The following is a 14904-nucleotide window of genomic DNA, read 5'->3' as shown; positions in this document are numbered from 1 at the left end:
TGTACAGAGTGTGCAAAGCTGTATCCCACTTTCGTTCTATCTCTTTTTCTTATGTCTACCTTGTTCTGTCTGAACCTATATGTCTATTTGAGATGTTTGAATTTACTCTCTCTACCTCTAGCTCATTTAGCTCTATGTAGCTTTTTCTTTCTCACTCTGTGTCTCTTACTTTTTTTTTGTTACTTTCTAGCTGTTTTTTTCAATTTCTTTCTACTAGTATCTATCTGAATCTTTCTCTATGTATAGCTGCCCTTTCCTATTTTTTCCTATCTGTAGATTTGATTTTCTCTTTCTTTGTAACTCTCTTTCACTCTCTTTCTTTTTCTTTTACCTTCTGAGAATAAAGGTGTATTTTTTTTGCTTGTGTGTCTATTCTGATTATTGTCATCATCCTTAACAAGTTATTGCTATATGGTTCTATCCGAAACTATCACATGGTCCCTTCAATCTTCCCTCATCCCCCCTGTAGCCGCCTTCCCCTCTCCACCTGCAAGACTTCTGCCTACCTATCTGTAGTGGAAATACCATGTAAACAGCAGTCTCAGGGAAGCAAGGAGTTACACAGCATACAGCACTGGAAATAGCAAACACCTGGTTGTGATAAGCAGTGGCTACATAAAAGGTAAGTTGGGGGGGGGGGGAGAGAAAGCTGGCATCTTCAGAAGAGAGTCCCCAGCTGCTGAGTGACCGGCCTGCCTGGAAGGACTGTCTTACCTGCCTAGAAGACTAAGGTTATGAGGTGGGTGAAAAATTGCTGTTAATGCAGTTAATAAAGCTGCTTCCTTTCGTTAAAGAATATTGCTTGATGGAATATCAATATATTCCAATATATAGTGGGCAATATATTTGTGGGTAATATATTTGGCAGAGCCGGTAATACTCTACAAGCAATATGTACTATGGAATGTACAGAGTGTGCAAAGCTATATCCCACTTTCTTTCTATCTCTTTTTCTTATGTCTACCTTGTTCTGTCTGAACCTATATGTCTATTTGAGATGTTTGAATTTAATCTCTCTACCTCTAGCTCATTTAGCTCTATGTAGCTTTTTCTTTCTCACTCTGTCTCTCTTACTGTTTTTTTGTTACTTTCTAGCTGTTTGTTTTCAATTTCTTTCTACCAGTATCTTTCTGTATCTTTCTCTATGTATAGCTGCCCTTTCCTTTCTTTTTCCTATCTCTAGACTTGATTTTCTGTCTTTCTTTGTAACTCTCTTTCACTCTCTTTCTTTTTCTTTTACCTTCTGAGAATAAAGGTGTATTTTTTTTGCTTGTGTGTCTATTCTGATTATTGTCATCATCCTTAACTAGTTATTGCTATATGGTTCTATCCGAATCTATCACATGGTCCCTTCAATCTTCCCTCATCCCCCCTGTAGCCGCCTTCCCCTCTCCACCTGCAAGACTTCTGCCTACCTATCTGTAGTGGAAATACCATGTAAACAGCAGTCTCAGGGAAGCAAGGAGTTAAACTCCACACAGCATACAGCACTGGAAATAGCAAACACCTGGTTGTGATAAGCAGTGGCTACATAAAAGGTAAGATGGGGGGGGGGGAGAGAAAGCTGGCATCTTCAGAAGAGATTCCCCAGCTGCTGAGTGACCGGCCTGCCTGGAAGGACTGTCCTACCTGTCTAGAAGACTAAGGTTATGAGGTGGGTGAAAAATTGCTGTTAATGCAGTTAATAAAGCTGCTTCCTCTCGTTAAAGAATATTGCTTGATGGATATCAATATATTCTATAGTGGGCAATATATTTGTGGGTAATATATTTAGCAGAGCCGGTAATACTCTACAAGCAATATGTACTATGGAATGTACAGAGTGTGCAAAGCTGTATCCCACTTTCTTTCTATCTCTTTTTCTTATGTCTACCTTGTTCTGTCTGAACCTATATGTCTATTTGAGATGTTTGAATTTAATCTCTCTACCTCTAGCTCATTTAGCTCTATGTAGCTTTTTCTTTCTCACTCTGTCTCTCTTACTGTTTTTTTGTTACTTTCTAGCTGTTTGTTTTCAATTTCTTTCTACCAGTATCTTTCTGTATCTTTCTCTATGTATAGCTGCCCTTTCCTATCTTTTTCCTATCTCTAGACTTGATTTTCTGCCTTTCTTTGTAACTCTCTTTCACTCTATTTCTTTTTCTTCTACTTTCTGAGAATAAAGGTGTATTTTTTTTGCTTGTGTGTCTATTCTGATTATTGTCATCATGCTTAACTAGTTATTGCTATATGGTTCTATCCGAAACTATCACATGGTCCCTTCAATCTTCCCTCATCCCCCCTGTAGCTGCCTTCCCCTCTCCACCTGCAAGACTTCAGCCTACCTCTCTGTAGTGGAAATACCATGTAAACAGCAGTCTCAGGGAAGCAAGGAGTTAAACTCCACACAGCATACAGCACTGGAAATAGCAAACACCTGGTTGTGATAAGCAGTGGCTACATAAAAGGTAAGATGGGGGGGGGGAGAGAAAGCTGGCATCTTCAGAAGAGAGTCCCCAGCTGCTGAGTGACCGGCCTGCCTGGAAGGACTGTCCTACCTGCCTAGAAGACTAAGGTTATGAGGTGGGTGAAAAATTGCTGTTAATGCAGTTAATAAAGCTGCTTCCTTTCGTTAAAGAATATTGCTTGATGGAATATCAATATATTCTATAGTGGGCAATATATTTGTGGGTAATATATTTGGCAGAGCCGGTAATACTCTACAAGCAATATGTACTATGGAATGTACAGAGTGTGCAAAGCTGTATCCCACTTTCGTTCTATCTCTTTTTCTTATGTCTACCTTGTTCTGTCTGAACCTATATGTCTATTTGAGATGTTTGAATTTAATCTCTCTACCTCTAGCTCATTTAGCTCTATGTAGCTTTTTCTTTCTCACTCTGTGTCTCTTACTTTTTTTTTGTTACTTTCTAGCTGTTTGTTTTCAATTTCTTTCTACTAGTATCTATCTGAATCTTTCTCTATGTATAGCTGCCCTTTCCTATTTTTTCCTATCTGTAGATTTGATTTTCTCTTTCTTTGTAACTCTCTTTCACTCTCTTTCTTTTTCTTTTACCTTCTGAGAATAAAGGTGTATTTTTTTTGCTTGTGTGTCTATTCTGATTATTGTCATCATCCTTAACAAGTTATTGCTATATGGTTCTATCCGAAACTATCACATGGTCCCTTCAATCTTCCCTCATCCCCCCTGTAGCCGCCTTCCCCTCTCCACCTGCAAGACTTCTGCCTACCTATCTGTAGTGGAAATACCATGTAAACAGCAGTCTCAGGGAAGCAAGGAGTTACACAGCATACAGCACTGGAAATAGCAAACACCTGGTTGTGATAAGCAGTGGCTACATAAAAGGTAAGTTGGGGGGGGGGGAGAGAAAGCTGGCATCTTCAGAAGAGAGTCCCCAGCTGCTGAGTGACCGGCCTGCCTGGAAGGACTGTCTTACCTGCCTAGAAGACTAAGGTTATGAGGTGGGTGAAAAATTGCTGTTAATGCAGTTAATAAAGCTGCTTCCTTTCGTTAAAGAATATTGCTTGATGGAATATCAATATATTCCAATATATAGTGGGCAATATATTTGTGGGTAATATATTTGGCAGAGCCGGTAATACTCTACAAGCAATATGTACTATGGAATGTACAGAGTGTGCAAAGCTATATCCCACTTTCTTTCTATCTCTTTTTCTTATGTCTACCTTGTTCTGTCTGAACCTATATGTCTATTTGAGATGTTTGAATTTAATCTCTCTACCTCTAGCTCATTTAGCTCTATGTAGCTTTTTCTTTCTCACTCTGTCTCTCTTACTGTTTTTTTGTTACTTTCTAGCTGTTTGTTTTCAATTTCTTTCTACCAGTATCTTTCTGTATCTTTCTCTATGTATAGCTGCCCTTTCCTTTCTTTTTCCTATCTCTAGACTTGATTTTCTGTCTTTCTTTGTAACTCTCTTTCACTCTCTTTCTTTTTCTTTTACCTTCTGAGAATAAAGGTGTATTTTTTTTGCTTGTGTGTCTATTCTGATTATTGTCATCATCCTTAACTAGTTATTGCTATATGGTTCTATCCGAATCTATCACATGGTCCCTTCAATCTTCCCTCATCCCCCCTGTAGCCGCCTTCCCCTCTCCACCTGCAAGACTTCTGCCTACCTATCTGTAGTGGAAATACCATGTAAACAGCAGTCTCAGGGAAGCAAGGAGTTAAACTCCACACAGCATACAGCACTGGAAATAGCAAACACCTGGTTGTGATAAGCAGTGGCTACATAAAAGGTAAGATGGGGGGGGGGAGAGAAAGCTGGCATCTTCAGAAGAGATTCCCCAGCTGCTGAGTGACCGGCCTGCCTGGAAGGACTGTCCTACCTGTCTAGAAGACTAAGGTTATGAGGTGGGTGAAAAATTGCTGTTAATGCAGTTAATAAAGCTGCTTCCTCTCGTTAAAGAATATTGCTTGATGGATATCAATATATTCTATAGTGGGCAATATATTTGTGGGTAATATATTTAGCAGAGCCGGTAATACTCTACAAGCAATATGTACTATGGAATGTACAGAGTGTGCAAAGCTGTATCCCACTTTCTTTCTATCTCTTTTTCTTATGTCTACCTTGTTCTGTCTGAACCTATATGTCTATTTGAGATGTTTGAATTTAATCTCTCTACCTCTAGCTCATTTAGCTCTATGTAGCTTTTTCTTTCTCACTCTGTCTCTCTTACTGTTTTTTTGTTACTTTCTAGCTGTTTGTTTTCAATTTCTTTCTACCAGTATCTTTCTGTATCTTTCTCTATGTATAGCTGCCCTTTCCTATCTTTTTCCTATCTCTAGACTTGATTTTCTGCCTTTCTTTGTAACTCTCTTTCACTCTATTTCTTTTTCTTCTACTTTCTGAGAATAAAGGTGTATTTTTTTTGCTTGTGTGTCTATTCTGATTATTGTCATCATGCTTAACTAGTTATTGCTATATGGTTCTATCCGAAACTATCACATGGTCCCTTCAATCTTCCCTCATCCCCCCTGTAGCTGCCTTCCCCTCTCCACCTGCAAGACTTCAGCCTACCTCTCTGTAGTGGAAATACCATGTAAACAGCAGTCTCAGGGAAGCAAGGAGTTAAACTCCACACAGCATACAGCACTGGAAATAGCAAACACCTGGTTGTGATAAGCAGTGGCTACATAAAAGGTAAGATGGGGGGGGGAGAGAAAGCTGGCATCTTCAGAAGAGAGTCCCCAGCTGCTGAGTGACCGGCCTGCCTGGAAGGACTGTCCTACCTGCCTAGAAGACTAAGGTTATGAGGTGGGTGAAAAATTGCTGTTAATGCAGTTAATAAAGCTGCTTCCTTTCGTTAAAGAATATTGCTTGATGGAATATCAATATATTCTATAGTGGGCAATATATTTGTGGGTAATATATTTGGCAGAGCCGGTAATACTCTACAAGCAATATGTACTATGGAATGTACAGAGTGTGCAAAGCTGTATCCCACTTTCTTTCTATCTCTTTTTCTTATTTCTACCTTGTTCTGTCTGAACCTATATGTCTATTTGAGATGTTTGAATTTAATCTCTCTACCTCTAGCTCATTTAGCTCTATGTAGCTTTTTCTTTCTCACTCTGTGTCTCTTACTTTTTTTTTGTTACTTTCTAGCTGTTTGTTTTCAATTTCTTTCTACTAGTATCTATCTGAATCTTTCTCTATGTATAGCTGCCCTTTCCTATCTTTTTCCTATCTCTAGACTTGATTTTCTGTCTTTCTTTGTAACTCTCTTTCACTCTATTTCTTTTTCTTCTACTTTCTGAGAATAAAGGTGTATTTTTTTTGCTTGTGTGTCTATTCTGATTATTGTCATCATGCTTAACTAGTTATTGCTATATGGTTCTATCCGAAACTATCACATGGTCCCTTCAATCTTCCCTCATCCCCCCTGTAGCTGCCTTCCCCTCTCCACCTGCAAGACTTCAGCCTACCTCTCTGTAGTGGAAATACCATGTAAACAGCAGTCTCAGGGAAGCAAGGAGTTAAACTCCACACAGCATACAGCACTGGAAATAGCAAACACCTGGTTGTGATAAGCAGTGGCTACATAAAAGGTAAGATGGGGGGGGGAGAGAAAGCTGGCATCTTCAGAAGAGAGTCCCCAGCTGCTGAGTGACCGGCCTGCCTGGAAGGACTGTCCTACCTGCCTAGAAGACTAAGGTTATGAGGTGGGTGAAAAATTGCTGTTAATGCAGTTAATAAAGCTGCTTCCTTTCGTTAAAGAATATTGCTTGATGGAATATCAATATATTCTATAGTGGGCAATATATTTGTGGGTAATATATTTGGCAGAGCCGGTAATACTCTACAAGCAATATGTACTATGGAATGTACAGAGTGTGCAAAGCTGTATCCCACTTTCTTTCTATCTCTTTTTCTTATTTCTACCTTGTTCTGTCTGAACCTATATGTCTATTTGAGATGTTTGAATTTAATCTCTCTACCTCTAGCTCATTTAGCTCTATGTAGCTTTTTCTTTCTCACTCTGTGTCTCTTACTTTTTTTTTGTTACTTTCTAGCTGTTTGTTTTCAATTTCTTTCTACTAGTATCTATCTGAATCTTTCTCTATGTATAGCTGCCCTTTCCTATCTTTTTCCTATCTGTAGATTTGATTTTCTGTCTTTCTTTGTAACTCTCTTTCACTCTCTTTCTTTTTCTTTTACCTTCTGAGAATAAAGGTGTATTTTTTTTGCTTGTGTGTCTATTCTGATTATTGTCATCATGCTTAACAAGTTATTGCTATATGGTTCTATCCGAAACTATCACATGGTCCCTTCAATCTTCCCTCATCCCCCCTGTAGCCGCCTTCCCCTCTCCACCTGCAAGACTTCTGCCTACCTATCTGTAGTGGAAATACCATGTAAACAGCAGTCTCAGGGAAGCAAGGAGTTACACAGCATACAGCACTGGAAATAGCAAACACCTGGTTGTGATAAGCAGTGGCTACATAAAAGGTAAGTTGGGGGGGGGGAGAGAAAGCTGGCATCTTCAGAAGAGAGTCCCCAGCTGCTGAGTGACCGGCCTGCCTGGAAGGACTGTCCTACCTGCCTAGAAGACTAAGGTTATGAGGTGGGTGAAAAATTGCTGTTAATGCAGTTAATAAAGCTGCTTCCTTTCGTTAAAGATATTGCTTGATGGAATATCAATATATTCCAATATATAGTGGGCAATATATTTGTGGGTAATATATTTGGCAGAGCCGGTAATACTCTACAAGCAATATGTACTATGGAATGTACAGAGTGTGCAAAGCTATATCCCACTTTCTTTCTATCTCTTTTTCTTATGTCTACCTTGTTCTGTCTGAACCTATATGTCTATTTGAGATGTTTGAATTTAATCTCTCTACCTCTAGCTCATTTAGCTCTATGTAGCTTTTTCTTTCTCACTCTGTCTCTCTTACTGTTTTTTTGTTACTTTCTAGCTGTTTGTTTTCAATTTCTTTCTACCAGTATCTTTCTGTATCTTTCTCTATGTATAGCTGCCCTTTCCTTTCTTTTTCCTATCTCTAGACTTGATTTTCTGTCTTTCTTTGTAACTCTCTTTCACTCTCTTTCTTTTTCTTTTACCTTCTGAGAATAAAGGTGTATTTTTTTTGCTTGTGTGTCTATTCTGATTATTGTCATCATCCTTAACTAGTTATTGCTATATGGTTCTATCCGAATCTATCACATGGTCCCTTCAATCTTCCCTCATCCCCCCTGTAGCCGCCTTCCCCTCTCCACCTGCAAGACTTCTGCCTACCTATCTGTAGTGGAAATACCATGTAAACAGCAGTCTCAGGGAAGCAAGGAGTTAAACTCCACACAGCATACAGCACTGGAAATAGCAAACACCTGGTTGTGATAAGCAGTGGCTACATAAAAGGTAAGATGGGGGGGGGGAGAGAAAGCTGGCATCTTCAGAAGAGATTCCCCAGCTGCTGTGTGACCGGCCTGCCTGGAAGGACTGTCCTACCTGTCTAGAAGACTAAGGTTATGAGGTGGGTGAAAAATTGCTGTTAATGCAGTTAATAAAGCTGCTTCCTCTCGTTAAAGAATATTGCTTGATGGATATCAATATATTCTATAGTGGGCAATATATTTGTGGGTAATATATTTAGCAGAGCCGGTAATACTCTACAAGCAATCTGTACTATGGAATGTACAGAGTGTGCAAAGCTGTATCCCACTTTCTTTCTATCTCTTTTTCTTATGTCTACCTTGTTCTGTCTGAACCTATATGTCTATTTGAGATGTTTGAATTTAATCTCTCTACCTCTAGCTCATTTAGCTCTATGTAGCTTTTTCTTTCTCACTCTGTCTCTCTTACTGTTTTTTTGTTACTTTCTAGCTGTTTGTTTTCAATTTCTTTCTACCAGTATCTTTCTGTATCTTTCTCTATGTATAGCTGCCCTTTCCTATCTTTTTCCTATCTCTAGACTTAATTTTCTGCCTTTCTTTGTAACTCTCTTTCACTCTATTTCTTTTTCTTCTACTTTCTGAGAATAAAGGTGTATTTTTTTTGCTTGTGTGTCTATTCTGATTATTGTCATCATGCTTAACTAGTTATTGCTATATGGTTCTATCCGAAACTATCACATGGTCCCTTCAATCTTCCCTCATCCCCCCTGTAGCTGCCTTCCCCTCTCCACCTGCAAGACTTCAGCCTACCTCTCTGTAGTGGAAATACCATGTAAACAGCAGTCTCAGGGAAGCAAGGAGTTAAACTCCACACAGCATACAGCACTGGAAATAGCAAACACCTGGTTGTGATAAGCAGTGGCTACATAAAAGGTAAGATGGGGGGGGGGAGAGAAAGCTGGCATCTTCAGAAGAGAGTCCCCAGCTGCTGAGTGACCGGCCTGCCTGGAAGGACTGTCCTACCTGCCTAGAAGACTAAGGTTATGAGGTGGGTGAAAAATTGCTGTTAATGCAGTTAATAAAGCTGCTTCCTTTCGTTAAAGAATATTGCTTGATGGAATATCAATATATTCTATAGTGGGCAATATATTTGTGGGTAATATATTTGGCAGAGCCGGTAATACTCTACAAGCAATATGTACTATGGAATGTACAGAGTGTGCAAAGCTGTATCCCACTTTCTTTCTATCTCTTTTTCTTATTTCTACCTTGTTCTGTCTGAACCTATATGTCTATTTGAGATGTTTGAATTTAATCTCTCTACCTCTAGCTCATTTAGCTCTATGTAGCTTTTTCTTTCTCACTCTGTGTTTCTTACTTTTTTTTTGTTACTTTCTAGCTGTTTGTTTTCAATTTCTTTCTACTAGTATCTATCTGAATCTTTCTCTATGTATAGCTGCCCTTTCCTATCTTTTTCCTATCTGTAGATTTGATTTTCTGTCTTTCTTTGTAACTCTCTTTCACTCTCTTTCTTTTTCTTTTACCTTCTGAGAATAAAGGTGTATTTTTTTTGCTTGTGTGTCTATTCTGATTATTGTCATCATCCTTAACAAGTTATTGCTATATGGTTCTATCCGAAACTATCACATGGTCCCTTCAATCTTCCCTCATCCCCCCTGTAGCCGCCTTCCCCTCTCCACCTGCAAGACTTCTGCCTACCTATCTGTAGTGGAAATACCATGTAAACAGCAGTCTCAGGGAAGCAAGGAGTTACACAGCATACAGCACTGGAAATAGCAAACACCTGGTTGTGATAAGCAGTGGCTACATAAAAGGTAAGTTGGGGGGGGGGAGAGAAAGCTGGCATCTTCAGAAGAGAGTCCCCAGCTGCTGAGTGACCGGCCTGCCTGGAAGGACTGTCCTACCTGCCTAGAAGACTAAGGTTATGAGGTGGGTGAAAAATTGCTGTTAATGCAGTTAATAAAGCTGCTTCCTTTCGTTAAAGATATTGCTTGATGGAATATCAATATATTCCAATATATAGTGGGCAATATATTTGTGGGTAATATATTTGGCAGAGCCGGTAATACTCTACAAGCAATATGTACTATGGAATGTACAGAGTGTGCAAAGCTATATCCCACTTTCTTTCTATCTCTTTTTCTTATGTCTACCTTGTTCTGTCTGAACCTATATGTCTATTTGAGATGTTTGAATTTAATCTCTCTACCTCTAGCTCATTTAGCTCTATGTAGCTTTTTCTTTCTCACTCTGTCTCTCTTACTGTTTTTTTGTTACTTTCTAGCTGTTTGTTTTCAATTTCTTTCTACCAGTATCTTTCTGTATCTTTCTCTATGTATAGCTGCCCTTTCCTTTCTTTTTCCTATCTCTAGACTTGATTTTCTGTCTTTCTTTGTAACTCTCTTTCACTCTCTTTCTTTTTCTTTTACCTTCTGAGAATAAAGGTGTATTTTTTTTGCTTGTGTGTCTATTCTGATTATTGTCATCATCCTTAACTAGTTATTGCTATATGGTTCTATCCGAATCTATCACATGGTCCCTTCAATCTTCCCTCATCCCCCCTGTAGCCGCCTTCCCCTCTCCACCTGCAAGACTTCTGCCTACCTATCTGTAGTGGAAATACCATGTAAACAGCAGTCTCAGGGAAGCAAGGAGTTAAACTCCACACAGCATACAGCACTGGAAATAGCAAACACCTGGTTGTGATAAGCAGTGGCTACATAAAAGGTAAGATGGGGGGGGGAGAGAAAGCTGGCATCTTCAGAAGAGATTCCCCAGCTGCTGAGTGACCGGCCTGCCTGGAAGGACTGTCCTACCTGTCTAGAAGACTAAGGTTATGAGGTGGGTGAAAAATTGCTGTTAATGCAGTTAATAAAGCTGCTTCCTCTCGTTAAAGAATATTGCTTGATGGATATCAATATATTCTATAGTGGGCAATATATTTGTGGGTAATATATTTAGCAGAGCCGGTAATACTCTACAAGCAATCTGTACTATGGAATGTACAGAGTGTGCAAAGCTGTATCCCACTTTCTTTCTATCTCTTTTTCTTATGTCTACCTTGTTCTGTCTGAACCTATATGTCTATTTGAGATGTTTGAATTTAATCTCTCTACCTCTAGCTCATTTAGCTCTATGTAGCTTTTTCTTTCTCACTCTGTCTCTCTTACTGTTTTTTTGTTACTTTCTAGCTGTTTGTTTTCAATTTCTTTCTACCAGTATCTTTCTGTATCTTTCTCTATGTATAGCTGCCCTTTCCTATCTTTTTCCTATCTCTAGACTTAATTTTCTGCCTTTCTTTGTAACTCTCTTTCACTCTATTTCTTTTTCTTCTACTTTCTGAGAATAAAGGTGTATTTTTTTTGCTTGTGTGTCTATTCTGATTATTGTCATCATGCTTAACTAGTTATTGCTATATGGTTCTATCCGAAACTATCACATGGTCCCTTCAATCTTCCCTCATCCCCCCTGTAGCTGCCTTCCCCTCTCCACCTGCAAGACTTCAGCCTACCTCTCTGTAGTGGAAATACCATGTAAACAGCAGTCTCAGGGAAGCAAGGAGTTAAACTCCACACAGCATACAGCACTGGAAATAGCAAACACCTGGTTGTGATAAGCAGTGGCTACATAAAAGGTAAGATGGGGGGGGGGGAGAGAAAGCTGGCATCTTCAGAAGAGAGTCCCCAGCTGCTGAGTGACCGGCCTGCCTGGAAGGACTGTCCTACCTGCCTAGAAGACTAAGGTTATGAGGTGGGTGAAAAATTGCTGTTAATGCAGTTAATAAAGCTGCTTCCTTTCGTTAAAGAATATTGCTTGATGGAATATCAATATATTCTATAGTGGGCAATATATTTGTGGGTAATATATTTGGCAGAGCCGGTAATACTCTACAAGCAATATGTACTATGGAATGTACAGAGTGTGCAAAGCTGTATCCCACTTTCTTTCTATCTCTTTTTCTTATTTCTACCTTGTTCTGTCTGAACCTATATGTCTATTTGAGATGTTTGAATTTAATCTCTCTACCTCTAGCTCATTTAGCTCTATGTAGCTTTTTCTTTCTCACTCTGTGTTTCTTACTTTTTTTTTGTTACTTTCTAGCTGTTTGTTTTCAATTTCTTTCTACTAGTATCTATCTGAATCTTTCTCTATGTATAGCTGCCCTTTCCTATCTTTTTCCTATCTGTAGATTTGATTTTCTGTCTTTCTTTGTAACTCTCTTTCACTCTCTTTCTTTTTCTTTTACCTTCTGAGAATAAAGGTGTATTTTTTTTGCTTGTGTGTCTATTCTGATTATTGTCATCATCCTTAACAAGTTATTGCTATATGGTTCTATCCGAAACTATCACATGGTCCCTTCAATCTTCCCTCATCCCCCCTGTAGCCGCCTTCCCCTCTCCACCTGCAAGACTTCTGCCTACCTATCTGTAGTGGAAATACCATGTAAACAGCAGTCTCAGGGAAGCAAGGAGTTACACAGCATACAGCACTGGAAATAGCAAACACCTGGTTGTGATAAGCAGTGGCTACATAAAAGGTAAGTTGGGGGGGGGGAGAGAAAGCTGGCATCTTCAGAAGAGAGTCCCCAGCTGCTGAGTGACCGGCCTGCCTGGAAGGACTGTCCTACCTGCCTAGAAGACTAAGGTTATGAGGTGGGTGAAAAATTGCTGTTAATGCAGTTAATAAAGCTGCTTCCTTTCGTTAAAGAATATTGCTTGATGGAATATCAATATATTCCAATATATAGTGGGCAATATATTTGTGGGTAATATATTTGGCAGAGCCGGTAATACTCTACAAGCAATATGTACTATGGAATGTACAGAGTGTGCAAAGCTGTATCCCACTTTCGTTCTATCTCTTTTTCTTATGTCTACCTTGTTCTGTCTGAACCTATATGTCTATTTGAGATGTTTGAATTTAATCTATCTACCTCTAGCTCATTTAGCTCTATGTAGCTTTTTCTTTCTCACTCTGTGTCTCTTACTTTTTTTTTGTTACTTTCTAGCTGTTTTTTTTCAATTTCTTTCTACTAGTATCTATCTGAATCTTTCTCTATGTATAGCTGCCCTTTCCTATCTTTTTCCTATCTGTAGATTTGATTTTCTCTTTCTTTGTAACTCTCTTTCACTCTCTTTCTTTTTCTTTTACCTTCTGAGAATAAAGGTGTATTTTTTTTGCTTGTGTGTCTATTCTGATTATTGTCATCATGCTTAACAAGTTATTGCTATATGGTTCTATCCGAAACTATCACATGGTCCCTTCAATCTTCCCTCATCCCCCCTGTAGCCGCCTTCCCCTCTCCACCTGCAAGACTTCTGCCTACCTATCTGTAGTGGAAATACCATGTAAACAGCAGTCTCAGGGAAGCAAGGAGTTAAACTCCACACAGCATACAGCACTGGAAATAGCAAACACCTGGTTGTGATAAGCAGTGGCTACATAAGATGGGGGGGGGGGGGGAGAGAAAGCTGGCATCTTCAGAAGAGAGTCCCCAGCTGCTGAGTGACCGGCCTGCCTGGAAGGACTGTCCTACCTGCCTAGAAGACTAAGGTTATGAGGTGGGTGAAAAATTGCTGTTAATGCACTTAATAAAGCTGCTTCCTTTCGTTAAAGAATATTGCTTGATGGAATATCAATATATTCCAATATATAGTGGGCAATATATTTGTGGGTAATATATTTGGCAGAGCCGGTAATACTCTACAAGCAATATGTACTATGGAATGTACAGAGTGTGCAAAGCTGTATCCCACTTTCTTTCTATCTCTTTTTCTTATGTCTACCTTGTTCTGTCTGAACCTATATGTCTATTTGAGATGTTTGAATTTAATCTCTCTACCTCTAGCTCATTTAGCTCTATGTAGCTTTTTCTTTCTCACTCTGTCTCTCTTACTGTTTTTTTGTTACTTTCTAGCTGTTTGTTTTCAATTTCTTTCTACCAGTATCTTTCTGTATCTTTCTCTATGTATAGCTGCCCTTTCCTATCTTTTTCCTATCTCTAGACTTGATTTTCTGCCTTTCTTTGTAACTCTCTTTCACTCTATTTCTTTTTCTTCTACTTTCTGAGAATAAAGGTGTATTTTTTTTGCTTGTGTGTCTATTCTGATTATTGTCATCATGCTTAACTAGTTATTGCTATATGGTTCTATCCGAAACTATCACATGGTCCCTTCAATCTTCCCTCATCCCCCCTGTAGCTGCCTTCCCCTCTCCACCTGCAAGACTTCAGCCTACCTCTCTGTAGTGGAAATACCATGTAAACAGCAGTCTCAGGGAAGCAAGGAGTTAAACTCCACACAGCATACAGCACTGGAAATAGCAAACACCTGGTTGTGATAAGCAGTGGCTACATAAAAGGTAAGATGGGGGGGGGGGGAGAGAAAGCTGGCATCTTCAGAAGAGAGTCCCCAGCTGCTGAGTGACCGGCCTGCCTGGAAGGACTGTCCTACCTGCCTAGAAGACTAAGGTTATGAGGTGGGTGAAAAATTGCTGTTAATGCAGTTAATAAAGCTGCTTCCTTTCGTTAAAGAATATTGCTTGATGGAATATCAATATATTCTATAGTGGGCAATATATTTGTGGGTAATATATTTGGCAGAGCCGGTAATACTCTACAAGCAATATGTACTATGGAATGTACAGAGTGTGCAAAGCTGTATCCCACTTTCTTTCTATCTCTTTTTCTTATTTCTACCTTGTTCTGTCTGAACCTATATGTCTATTTGAGATGTTTGAATTTAATCTCTCTACCTCTAGCTCATTTAGCTCTATGTAGCTTTTTCTTTCTCACTCTGTGTCTCTTACTTTTTTTTTGTTACTTTCTAGCTGTTTGTTTTCAATTTCTTTCTACTAGTATCTATCTGAATCTTTCTCTATGTATAGCTGCCCTTTCCTATCTTTTTCCTATCTGTAGATTTGATTTTCTGTCTTTCTTTGTAACTCTCTTTCACTCTCTTTCTTTTTCTTTTACCTTCTGAGAATAAAGGTGTATTTTTTTTGCTTGTGTGTCTATTC

Source organism: Eublepharis macularius, chromosome 19, assembly GCF_028583425.1.
Source record: "Eublepharis macularius isolate TG4126 chromosome 19, MPM_Emac_v1.0, whole genome shotgun sequence".
NCBI classification, from domain to species: Eukaryota; Metazoa; Chordata; class Lepidosauria; order Squamata; family Eublepharidae; genus Eublepharis; species Eublepharis macularius.
This window is presented reverse-complemented; position numbering follows the sequence as displayed.